Genomic DNA, 14,078 nt, shown 5'->3' on the forward strand with positions numbered 1-14,078 from the left:
TTCCTTCTATATTTTTAACTATAAAGGCATTTGGCACAATCCTTCAGTTATTGGACTAACAAAATCTCCTGCTGAGTACAGGCAAGCCACTATATCATAATGAGCACAAAAACATTTTCTCTTCCCTCCTCTTAACTCCCATTTGTAAAGTCATCAGCAGATTTCATTGTCAGCGACAATCTGAAAGCAATTACGTCAGGGGTTCTTGGAACAATTCTTCTATTCATTGCTACCTGGGCCCTTTGAGAAAGCACCTCTGCTTTCATCAGGTGTTTCCTGCCGTTGAATGGGATTCCTGTGTCAAAACTTGCTTCCTGATCTGGGAGTGAAATTGAAGAACGCCTTCACCCCTCAGAGTCTGTCAGTTTTACTTCCATCAAAGGACACAAGTAGAATATTTCTAGTGTTAAATAGCAGGTACAGAAGGATGTAGTAATTACACAGGTCATTATATAGATTTTATCTTTCAGATGAATCCCAAAAGAAGGACCAGGTGCGAGCAAGGGCCTTCTGTTGTGGATACAAAATTCATTCATGGAGTACCCATTTTATAAAACACCAAAAAAGAAATGAGAAAACAGTGTAGTACACTGAATATCTGAAATTAAAACCAAAACTGCTGGAAATATTCAGGTTGCTGAGCAACAGAAATTTGTAGATTCTGAGCAGTTTGAGCAAAGAGTTTCTTGGTAAGTGCGAAATATTGCCTATTTACAATATGCAATCACAGTACAACTGGGCAGAGTCAACACGGTCTTAAATCATGTTGGACAAACGCATTGATTTTTGAGTATGTAACTGATACAGGAGAATCCATGGATGTAATCTATGCTGATTTTTGGAAGACATTCTAAAAGTGTCAAGAAAGAAATTGTTACACAAAGTAACAGGGGATTGGAGTTTTAAAAAAAAAAGGATTGGTTTAACAAACCAAACTCAAAACAGAAATAAACAGGTCATTTTGGGTGCAGCAGCAGCAGGGTGTAAGGACTACGCTGTCGCAAAGATCATTGTGTAGGCCTTTGCCATTTATAATTTATATCTATGATTTAACTAAAGAGACTGAGTCTACTTAAGTTTGCTGATGATATGTAGCTAGATGGGAAAATAGGCATTGGGTTGAATGCCAAGAGGCTATAAGACTGATTAGATAATGGGTTAAATGGGTTGGCTAATGAAGTACAATACAATTGAGGGAGAAATGATTCAAAGACTGAGAGACTAGGAAATATTGGTATGCCAAGAGATTTGTTGCTCCGTGTACATAAAAAGCAGAACATAAACATGCAGGAATAGCAGGCAATGAGAACACAAATGGTATATTCACATTTACTGAAAGGATGCTCCAGTATAAAAGTAATGAAGCTTTGCTGAAATTTTATCATGTTTGTTGAGTGTAACTTGGACTGCTCGATACAGTGTTAGACACCTTACCAAAAGAACGATATTTTACCTATGGGATTATGACCAAAAAAAACCCCCAGGTTTGAAAGGGCTGTTGTGGGAAAGAGTGGGTCTACATTCTCAGGAGTTCAGAAGACATGCAACATGATCTCATTAAACATGATTCTCAGAGGCTTTGTCAGGCCAAATGCTAAGAGGTTGTTGGAGAATCTAAAACTTGGAAGGGCCATTACAGATTGAAAGAAATAGAAGTGTTTCTCATTCAGAGTACGTGGATCCTTAGAATCAACTTGCCCAGAAGCCTGTGGATCCTGCGGTAATGAGTGATAAGACTTCGACAAATAGAATTTGGGAACAAAGGAAATCAAATTATATGGGAAATGGTGAGAAAGTGATGCTAAGATCATCCCAATACTTATCTGTGAATTGCTGTTACAGAATATAGTTTAGCTGGTTGTTATCATGTTATTATCTGTGGGAGCTTGCTGGATGCTGCATTACTGACTTTACTGTGATGACTACACTTCCAAAGTACCTCATCAGTTGTAGAGCATATCAAAACCAAAGGTCAAAACAGGTGTGACATCAATTTAAGTTGTTTTATAAAAAAATACATGTTTTATAGAAACTCCTCAGGATTTTCAAGAATAAAAATATACAGATATTTTTAACATTTCATTTTTTCAAAGCATATAGTTTCAAAGAGGAACTGAATGTGGCAATATGTTCATCTCTCACATAAACAACTCTCCCGGTCTATCTTAGGAGTGTTTTTTTTTAACCATTTCGGATCTCTATTCCTGTTCTTTAATGTTCAAACCACAAAATCATGTTATCAATATTTGTGCCAATTTTTACTTCTTCAATATCATGTAACTTTATTTGTCTCAGCTCATCAGCTGCTGAAATTCTCATTTAGGCCTTTGGTAAATTTGACTGTTCTATTGCGTTCCTGGATATTCTCCCACATTCTACCCTCTACAAACTTTAGATCATCTAAAACTCTGCTGCCTATATTCCTGACTGCAACTAATCTTGTTCATTATCACCTGACATTCATTGCTTGGCATTGGCTCTAGGTCAAGCAATGTTGTGATTTAAAAATTCTCATTTTTATTTCAAATCCCTCCATGGCTTCACCCTGCCCGGTCTCTGTAATTTCTTTCAGACTCATCCTCTCCAAGATGCCTACACTCATCTACTTCTGGTTTCTTCGCATTGCTCATGTTAATCACCCCATCATTGGTGGTTGAGTCTTCAGTTGCCTCTTCCATAAACTCTGAAATGCCCTCCTCAATGTCTCCACCACTCCACTGTTTCCTCTTTAGAATATTCCTATGTCTTTGAACAAACTTTCAGTCATCTGTCCCATCTTCTTGTGTGGCTTGCTTTTCTTTTATAATGTACTTGGAACATTTTCTACATTAAAGGCACCTCATAATTAAACTTTTTACTGCCATATCGAAAACTCAGACACACCTTTGAGCAGGATTTGGAGAGTCCAAGCACTTTAGAAAGGCAGAGCTAGGTTGAGGGACTTGGTCAGAGAGAGTGCAAGAGAAAGAGAAGGACATGCATTGAAGGGACATCATCTTTCAGTGTACTTTTGTAGGTTACTTCAATAGTTACCTTGGCAGAAACTTGACTAAGTGGTGTGGCATGCCTGTACTTTGCTGGATGCATCATCACCCAGAAATTACAAACTAGGGAAAAGTCAAATTAGGGAAAAAAAATCCTAGCACCTTATAACATAAGGTAGACAAGCAGGAGGCTGGAAGGACACGAGGCCAGGCAGCATCAGAAGTTGGAGAAGTCAACATTTCAGGTGTAACCTTTCTTCATATAAGCAAATAAGCTATAAAAGTACAACACATATATAAGTGTAAGACTGAATATTTAAAGGACCTTATAGTCAGGAACATTTTTAATAGTTTTGTTACTCTGGATCTTAGTGACAATGGATCAGATACAATTTATTTCTATAACATGATTATAAATCCATGCACTTTTCCAAGCATTGCATTCAATGACATATACTATGAATACAAAGATTTCTGTAAAATGAAGAAACAATATGGTATATGACGCGTGCGAGGCAGTGTCATTCGGTTTTCTGAAAGTAGAGCAGGATACAAGATTACATTTTATCAGCATTTTTATTGACATAAATGAAAGAAGTTACTTTTTAAAAAGCTTTATATCCGGTAATATAGTGCACAAGCATCTGTCCAATGATTGAAGGTGGAATGCACATGTACCAAGAAAATTAAATTCTCATGCCAATTAACACAGAAAATAAACATGACTGAGATTCATCTTCTATTTCATCACAGTAATAATTTTGTACAAAGACAATATAATTTCACGAAGGTGAACTTTCATCAAACTTCATGAGAAATCTATGCAAAGGCAAAACATTCAGACAATTCTCGAGCACTAACTTCTGGACATGTACAGAATAGCTCCTTTCCAAGTGAGACTTATGTCTTTCCAGCACAGTCTATTTTCTCCCTTACTACTGTGCATATGAAGCACCAATCTGGTGTTCTGTTCAACATTCCTCTGTAATAATAATTGGAAACTGCAACTGACAGCTTATGAACAGCCAGAGGTGACTTTTAGTAACTTATGCCTAATTTTAAAAAAAGGGTCTACTTTCTGCTCATGTATTCTGACATTTTTGATTACTGCTGGGATGTACACATCAAATCTCTTCCAGTATCTTGCTAAAGTGACAGTCTTCACGTTACTTCAGCTATTGAATGTCAAAAAGCTCAGAAGCTAGGAAAATATCAGTCTTATGTATATCAAACTTCAACCAGTCAATGTCCTTGATGGAAGGGGAGTCACTAAATTAAGATCAAAAGCATGTGACATGGACAATTCTACCCATCCCCACAGCCAAAGGGCGGCACGATGGCACAGTGGTTAGCACTGCTGCCTCACAGCGCCAGAGACCCAGGTTCAATTCCCGAATCAGGCGACTGTCTGTGTGGAGTTTGCACATTCTCCCCGTGTCTGCGTGGGTTTTCTCCGGGTGCTCCGGTTTCCTCCCACAGTCCAAAGATGTGCAGGCCAGGTGAATTTTTTTTATGCTAAACTGCCCGTAGTGTTAGGTAGAGGGGTAAATGTAGGGGAATGGGTGGGTTGCGCTTCGGCGGGTCGGTGTGGACTTGTTGGGCCGAAGGGCCTGTTTCCACACTAAGTAATCTAATCTAATCTAATGTAATCTAATAAGTCCATTAAGGTGCTTGTACCATACTTGTAAAGAAGAAGAGTTAAGATTAGATGGTGCAGTTATTTTACATCCTTACAATGAGACTGCAGATGTTTCACACGTGCGTGAAAAATTGTCAGTGACTCTTTTAAAAATTTTAAGAAAAATTGCCGACATTATATCAGATTATTGCATCATAAATATCCCATCATCATTCTTTTCTGCAGCCAGAGAAAGGGTTTATTTAATCGATGTAACGTTATAAACCCTAAACAAAAGCAGCTTTTGGTTTCACTGGGTTCATAAGAACTCTGCGTACAGTTCCTCTAGCTTTAATTATACTGAACAGCACTACTTTTTTGATAAACTTTCATTACCACTATGTTTGAATTTAGCTGTGGCACTTGGAAACAGTTTGTTCTTAGCTCAATTCTTTCAGGATTGATCCACTCATGAAAGATCAATGCTGGAGGTTGTTATTTCTAAATGCAAAGTAATAATAGATTAAGTTAATAAGGCCATAAAGACACAGGAACAGGAGTAGGCCATTTAATTCATCGAGTCTGTTCTAAAATTTAATGAGACCATGATGATCTGATAATTTCCCACTCTACATTCCTGCTTTTTTGCCAGAAGGCTTGATTGCATTACTGTTTAAAAATCTGTTTATCTCAGCCTTGAAAGCCTTTAGTGGTAAAGAGTCCCACAGATTTACTACCCTCTGAAAAAATAAATTCCTCCTCATCTCTGCCTGAAACTCTGACCCATTATTCTGAGATTATGCTCTCTGGACCTAGTCTCTCTCATAAGGGGAAACAATATTTCTGTGTCTGCCCTGTCAGGCCTCTAAGAAACTTGTATATTTCAGTAAGGTCACCTCTCATTGTCCTATTTTCCAATGAGTACAGGCCCAACCCCCTCAATGTCTCCTCATAATACAGTCCCTCTATAACAGATATCAATCAAGTGATCACTCTTGGGATATCTCCATTGCCAGTATATCTTTCCTTAGATAAGGGGCCCAAAACTGTTCATAGTTTGGTCTGACTAGTGCCTTGCATAGTTTTAACAATACCTCCCTACTTTTATACTCCATTCCCTTTGAAGTAAAGGCCAACCTTACATTTGCTTTCCCATCACCTGCTGAACTGAGATGCTAGCTTTTTGTGATTCATGGATGAGGACTCCCAAGTCCCTGTGTTCTGGAGTGGTCTGTCTTTCATCATTTAAATAATATTCAACTTCTTTATTCTTCTTGCTAGAGTGCAAAATCCCACATATCCCCAAACTATTTTCTATCTGCTAAGTCTTTGCCAACTCATGCAATCCTCTGCAAACTCTGTCATCCTCATCACTTGCTTTCCCTCCTATTTTTGTGTCATCCACAAACTTGACTATAGTACATTAACTTTCCTCATTTTAATCATTCATAGATATTCAAAATAAACAGAGCCCCAGCACTACTCACAACTAGTTACAGATTGCAATTCTGTAATGGCACAGGTGTCACAGGTGTCTGACTTTTATGAGCTGGCCAATCCTTTATTCAAACTCATATATTACCTTCAATACCAATGAATCATAAAACAGCCTTAATAAATAGTCAAATATGTGGTACCTTATCAAAATGCCTTCTGAAAATCCAAATGTATTACATCCAAAGCTTCCCATTTATCTGCCCCAGTTGTTGTTCTCTAAAAGAATAATATAATATCATACTAATTCATTGGTCTGTAAATTTCAACTTGTTGAAAGGTGCTTTGGTTCTTCCCATTGCAATCATTTCCTTTTAAAAGGACTTTGCCTCCACTGTGACAATAAATGTATTCCATAAACAATCACTCTGAAGTGTTAGCCTTGGTTCATTGGCAGCACTTTCACATCTGAGCTGGAAGAATGCAGTTCAAATTCTACTTTTGGTGTTCAAATACATAAGATTTTGAAAGTAAATGTTTTAAAACTAATTTCACAAATGATTATGTCTTGTTAGCAAACGCTATTAAAACTATTTCTGTAAGTTATTCAAGAAACGACGCAAGAGAAATTACTGCTTCACTCTACATACCTCAAATGAGAAACAGTTCCACTTTCAATCAATTTTGTGTTCTTGGAACTATTGTAAAAGGTGTAAAAAGTGAGGTCTGCAGATGCTGGAGATCAGAGCTGAAAATGTGTTGCTGGTTAAAGCGCAGCAGGTCAGGCAGCATCCAAGGAACAGGAAATTCGATGTTTCGGGCATAAGCCCTTCATCAGGAATATTGTATTGTAATAGGTGGCAAAGATTACTTGCTGAAAGGCCAGCATACTGGTACACTGGCTGAAATCCAGCTACGTCAAGCTGTCCACTAACATCGTCTCTCTGGAATGTGGATGAGTAGTTCCTTTTTGCCAGTTCACCAGGAGACTGACAGCATGATGCAAGCATCAAACTATCTTCTGAAATTTCTGCACTCAATTAAAATCACTAAATGTTATATGCGACACAATTACTGAATTGTTCTTTCTGATGCAAAGGAGGGCATTCTTAATCCTTGGTAAGTAAAATAGAGCTTGCTTTCAACTATAATTTTATTCATAATTTCATTACACAGAATATGACTGGTAGACGACTTCATTACTGCTGGTCCTTCTGTCACAAAAACAAATAGCACTTCAGTCTTTCAAATTGAGCAATTCTAACTTATGCAAAAGGTTTGGGGGCATGCAGGGTAGGAAATTGCAGAAATTTGATCATGATCCCAATGTGATCTTACCATCTTACCTCTACCACCTCCCCATTTGCCTGGTGGTGGGCTATGAGTACAGTGGAGAATCCCTCTGGCCAATGCAAGACATCAGTCAACAGTGATTCTGCACATGGATTCCATCAGGTGAATTGTCACAGGCTGTCTGCAACCCAGCGGGTCAGAGTGGGTGCAAGAAGAACATTCACTGTGAAAGTAATGGGCTGGGAAGGTTACACTCAGTTAAACTGAAGAGCTGTAGACCATGTAAAAGGTTGCTGTTTATAGCAGTCCTTCTGTCAGGGATCGCTGATGCTACTTGAGAGGTAATTGGAAAGGTGTTCACCTGCCCAGCATTACCAACACCTGTCTGGTGCACTGCCCCAGTTGCCAGTCTTGTATTGGGAGCAGTTTATGCAGCACCACTGTCCTCTGCTGAGGGTCAAGGGCAGAATATCTATCACTTTCAAAATCTCCAGCAACACAAGCAGCAGTACCAGTTACTTTCTCCTCAAACACATTCCACTTCACAAATGGGATGGACTCCTGGATCCAATGGAAGGAGAGGAGACCCACAAAATGAGGTCTACAGTCAGAGGATGTGCTCTCCAAAAATGCCTCAGCATCACTGCCTCATGAGGTTGAGGTTAGTTGCTGTGAATATCTGCAGCTTCTTGGAATAAGACTTCCCTGATTAACACACATTGCCTGTCGCCAAAGGCAGCTGCCACAATGGCCCACTGCCTGCCCCATCCAACGTTTCTACCGCTCACACACTCCTGCAGGGAAAACAAATGGAGAAGATCAGGGTGGAGGGGTTGGGAGAGATGATTGCTGGTAATAGTTAGCGTGCAGAGAATGGAAAAGTACCATCTTTCAAATGGGATGATGGTTAAGAGAGTACAAAAAGATGAGAGGTGCATGTGAGTGTCTATTGTTCTGGTGGGCTTGAGCACTGCCTGGAGGCACTGGGGGGTAAGTGTAGCTGAGAGGCACGTTATTCCGAGGAGAAGTGTGCAGGAGAATACTGGGGGTAGTCTTGGGATTGACACCTGAACGTCACGGGCTCGGAAAGTCATAGGAATGGGACAAATCATCTGGACAGTTTTCAATTCACAGCTGGTCGCTGTTACCTTCTGCACACGATCATTAGGCTTTCCTTCCAAATGAATATTTTTCTTAAATTCTTTTTATTTACTTTATAACGTCTCTTTGTAAGCCATATTATGGCAGTTGAACTAAGTGAAATAATAACACAGGCTTTCAACAACCAGACAGAATTTAATTGACTGCTGTAGAGGTAGAAACTGGACGCTAATTACTGGGTCGATCTAAATAACTAAGAAAATATTCAATGTTTTGAAACTAATCTGCAGAATACTTTTGGACTGAAATTCTTTCCATTCATTTTACTAAAAATAGTTGCAGTACAAAGCAGGATTTCCTGTATTATGCCTGTATAATATTTCTGTAAAATTATCAACAGGAGGGATTATGTCTACTTAAAAATCTCCTTATTGCTTTATTCCCCTGTGGATAAACAGATAAATTAACATCTTTCCATTCAAAACAACCATACGACAGTTAACTTAGCAAGTGTAAGCATTTTTTTCATCTTGATCCACACCTTCCCAACATAACGTGGCTCAGGGATGGACAGGACCGGCAGCTTAATGCTTCAAATGCTATAGGAATGGCAGAAAGGGGGACAAGAGAGGAGGGGGAAGAGGCATTTTTTGCTAATGGTTAGCATTACAGCTGTGCTTAGGGAGGATACGCATGGGAATACATCCAGTGAAGTTATTTAGGTGGAACTGAGAAATAAGAAAGGGATGATCATCTTATTGGGATTGTATTATGGACACCCCAATAGTCAGAGGGAAATTGAGAGACAAACTTGTAAGGAGATCTCAGCTATCTGTTAGAATAATAGGGTGGTTATGGTAGGAGATTTTAACTTTCCAAACGTAGACTGGGACTGCCATAGTGATAAAGGTTTAGGTGGAGAGGAATTTGTTAAGTGTGTACAAGACAATTTTCTGATTCAGTATGTGGATGTACCTACTAGAGAAGGTGCAAAACTTCACCTACTCTTGGGAAATAAGGCAAGGAAGGTGACTGAGGTTCCTGTGGGGGGAGTACTTTGGGGCCAGCGACCATAATTCTATTAGATTTAAAATAGTAAAGAAAAAGGTTTGACCTAGATCTAAAAGTTAAAATTCTAAAGTGGTATTATGCAAGAACTTTCAAAAGCAGGTAAAGGGACCGCTGGAAAATGGGAAGCCTTCAAAAATGAGATAGCCAAGAGTTCAGAGACAGTATATTCCTGTTAGGGTGAAAGACAAGGCTGGTAGTTGTAGGGAATGCTGCTTTACTTGAGAAATTGAGGTTTTGGTTAAGAAAAAGAAGGAAACATATGTCAGGGATAGACAGTAGAGATCGAGTGAATCCTTAGGAGAGTACAAAGGCAGTAAGAGTACACTTAAGACAGAAATCAGGAGAGCAAAAAGGGGACATGAGATAACTTTGGCAAATGAGGTTAAGGAGAATCCAAAGGGATTCTCCAAATACATTAAGGACAAAAGAGTAACTAGGGAGAGAATAGGGCTTCTCAAAGATCAGCAAGGCAGCCTTTGTGTGGAACTGCAGGAGATGGGGGAAGATACTAAACAAGTATTTTCCATCAGTGTTAACTGTGGAAAGGACATGGAAGATGTAGAATGCAGGGAAATAGATGGTGACATCTTGAAAAATGTTCTTATTACAGAGGTGGTGGTGCTGGATGTCCTAAACCCACAAAGGTGGATAAATTCCCAGGACCTGATCAGGTGTAGCCTAGAACTCTGTGGGAAGCTATGGAAGTGATTTCCAGGCCCTTTGCTGAGATATTTGTATCAGCGATAGTCACAGGTGAGGTGCCGGATTACTGTGGAGGGTGGCTAATGTGGTTCCACAATGTTAGAAAGGTGGTAAGGAAAACCAGGGAACTATAGACCAGTGAGCCTGACATTGGTGGTGGTCAAGTTGTTGGAGAGAATCCTGAGGGACAAGACTTACATGTACTCGTCAAGGCAAGGACTGATTAGGTAGAGTAAACATCGCTTTGTGCATGGGAAATCATGTCTCAAAGACTTGATTGAGGTTTCTGAAGAAATAACAAAGAGGATTGATGAGGGCAGAGCGGTAGTCGTGATTGATGTGGACTTCGAGGTATTCGACAAGGTTCGCCATGGGAGACTGATTAGCAAGGTTAGATCTCATGCAATACAGGTAGAACTATCCATTTGGATAAAGAACTGGCTCAAAGGTAGCAGACAGAGGGTGGTGGTGGTGGAGGGTTGCTTTTCAGACTGGAAGCCTGTGACCATTGGAGTGCCACAAGGATCGGTGCTGTGTCCACTAATTATATAAATGATTTGATTATGAACATTGGAGGTATAGTTAGTAAGTTTGCAGATGACACCAAAATTGGAGGAAAAGTGGACAGTAAAGGAGGTTACCTCAGGGTGCAACAGGATCGTGATCAGATGGGCTGAGTGGCAGATGGAGTTTAATTTAGATAAATGAGAGGTGCTAGATTTTGGAAAGACAAATCAGAGCAGGACATACACATTTAATGGGAAGGTCCTGGGGAGTGTTGCTGAACAAAGAGACCTTGGAGTGCAGGTTCCTAGTTCCTTGAAAGTGGAGTCACATGTAGACAGGATAGTGAAGGATGCTTTTGGTATGTTTTCCTTTATTGATCAGAGTATCGAGTTTAGAAGTTGCGAGGTCATTTTGCGGCTGTACAGGAAGTTGGTTAGGCCACTTTTGGAATATTGCGTGCAATTCTGGTCTCCCTCCTATCAGAAAGATGTTGTGAAACTTGAAAGGTTTCAGAAAAGATTTACAAGGACGTTGACAGGGTTGGAGGGTTTGAGCTACAGGGAGAGGCTGAACAGGCTGGGGCTGTTTTCCCTGGAACATCAGAGGCTGAAGGTAACCTTAGAGGTTTATAAAACCATGAGGGGGCATGGATAGCGTAAACAGACAAGGTATTTTCCCTGGGGTGGGGGAGTCCAGAACTAGAGTGCATAGGTTTAGGGTGAGAGGGGAAAGATACAAAAGGGGCCTAAGGGGCAACTTCTTCAGATGGAAGGTAGTACGTGTATGGAATGAGCTGCCAGAGGAAGTAGTGGAGGCTGGTACAATTGCAACATTTAAAAGGCAGCTTGAAGGGTTTATGAATAGGGAGGTTTTGGAGGGAAATGAGCCAAATGCTGGCAAATGGGACTAGATTCATCATGGACGAGTTGGACCGAAGGGTCTGTTTCCATGCTGTATGTCTCTATGACTCTGTAACAGTAGCAGCTTAGTAATGTCATCACTTCAAGTGAAATCTTTTGAGACATTTGAAAGTTGTGTTCAAAATATTCAAGTCTTTCTTGTCTTTAGGTTCCTCTTGCAAATACTGTGAATGGTGCTTTTCACCAAGAACTAAGATCAGAAAGTAAGATTATTTCAAAAATGCCAAAATGATCCAATTGATTCCATTTACCAGTAATTTAAAGAATCAATCTTTCCAAGATATTCCTCAAAGTTTTGAAAATGAAATTATTATATGATAATGCCTCCATGAATGTTTTAAACTTAGATACATGTTTTCGTAGTCAACTCACAAACATCAGTCATCAACAAGCAAGTCAATTAACGACAATGGGAACAATATAATAAAACTGGTTTTAATAGATACCTTTTCTGCTCAATTAAGCCCAGTGCAAGCTACACAGCGCACTGGATGGAATGCTATAATAGCGATCACTGTTAAATCTGTTTGAGAAAGCTGCTGATTAAGGACAACGGTTGGGGCAGAAGCAATTCCGATGAACACTGGTCTTTGTTACATTGATGCAAGTTCCACTCAAAATCTGGCACAGCGCACGTTAAAAAATTTGAGGACTGAAATGCATGGATGAAATCCACAAACAACTGACGTAAAAAGATGGTATTTTGCTGAGTAGTGACTTTTTCAAGCCATTCTGTTCTCTACTCTTGATTGTGCATTGCCTTTGTTCGAAACAAATCGAGCAGCATGAAACTCAAACTTGAAGAAAGAATGGGAAAATTCCTTCACTGAATGTCCTTCCACCCTTTAAGAAACCTACTACCAACTGATTGCTCCCAAATTACTAACTTCATTCCACTCTGCATGGGATCTGCCAATTTAAACAATTTGATGACATTCCTAATGTATGGTGCATTGTTTCCATTTGTTTTGTGCGTTGCATTCACTGGGGTCTCTCTGCTCCTTGCAAGATTTTGCCAGTGAAGGCTGCTGACACCTGCTGAAACCAGTAGGGTTGATCTTAGTTCAAGGAAATGGTCATCCAGCATCAAAAATAAATTGAACATGTCAATCCTCCACAACCCTACAAGATACTACAGAATTGCCATGTGAGCTCAGTTAAAGGAGTGACACTCAGTTGCTCTAGTTCCATTTTGAGGAATCCCTGAGTTAACGCTGGGAGATACTGTGCCTTGCACAAGTCCAAAAGACATACCCTGGCCAACTTCAGACAGCTTACCAGGTGACGCCCAATGAGGAGGGCAAATGTGCCAACCCAACCATTGTTTTCAACCAGCACATTATAAATCCTAATAGTGCATAGGCAGTGCTGTGGTAATTGTCACCTTTTAGATCCCATGTTTAGTGATCAATTCCAGTGTATATTCATGTAAAGTACCTTTTCCCAGATAATGGCATGTTTTTCTTCCTTGTAATATATCACTGGCACAGACGAAATGTGCTCATACTGTCCACATTCTAGAACTCAGTACCAGCCCCATGATCCAAGCTGAGGATATTATAATGTTGATAAAAGTTATAAAGTTTGGGAATAGATAAGATATTGGCTGAAGAACAGAAAACCATAGCTATTCATTACTGCACATATGTAAATCTGTGGAGTGGCAGATGCAGTGGAGGAGAGGGAAACATTGAATACAGTCTCCCAGGGACAAACACTGGCACTAGTACAGTTTCTAATTTGCATTAATGGCTTGATTTCAGAAATGCAACATAAATTGTTCAAATTTGAGCACTGAGCTTTCAAACTAGAAGGAGTAATTAATTTGGAGCAAGCAGAACTTACTGAATGAGATATTCAAAATGTTTCTGTTGAGACAGCATTGCACCAATGGCAAGTATCACATATAAGGAGGCAGCTGAGTTGACATATGAACATCACTCCAATGGTGATATAGTTAAATTCAATGTTAAGCACACTCATATAATGTAAAGCAGCAGCCAACAAACCAAAGTGTAACTTGATCTATATTGTAAAAACTGCAAAATACTATTCCGTAAAAGTCATCATCGAACTTCATGAAGCTTTCGAGTGAGTCCACAACACAAATATTCTGTAGAGTCCTGCTCAATGATGTATCATTTCAGGCTGATTCAATTAACCTGCTCTATGCTTCTCTGCAGGCTTTAGAAAGGCAATTCACAAATTGAAAATCTCTCCTTTCCTTCAAGGAAATCAATTCTTCTACAATTCTGTTTACGATTTTTTAAAAGATACATTCCATGCACCTATTAATAATCAGGAATGGTCTTCTGTTATGGAGATAGTAGCAGGGAGAAAACATTCTGAAAGCATTAAGAGGTAATTTGATGTTGTGATTGGTGAGATTATCGGAATGATTCTAGGTGATGAAAATTTTGCCCACCAGCTGGACAGCTGGTGACAGCC

The 14,078-nt window shown here is 39.6% G+C and overlaps 1 protein-coding gene across 1 annotated transcript in view; it reads right to left on the reverse strand.

Moving 5' to 3' along the window:
- shroom3 (shroom family member 3) overlaps positions 1 to 14,078 on the reverse strand; it is a 410,779-nt gene that overhangs the window by 166,950 nt on the left and 229,751 nt on the right. The gene's annotated exons all lie outside the window — the stretch shown is intronic.

Source organism: Hemiscyllium ocellatum, chromosome 1, assembly GCF_020745735.1.
Source record: "Hemiscyllium ocellatum isolate sHemOce1 chromosome 1, sHemOce1.pat.X.cur, whole genome shotgun sequence".
NCBI lineage: Eukaryota > Metazoa > Chordata > Chondrichthyes > Orectolobiformes > Hemiscylliidae > Hemiscyllium > Hemiscyllium ocellatum.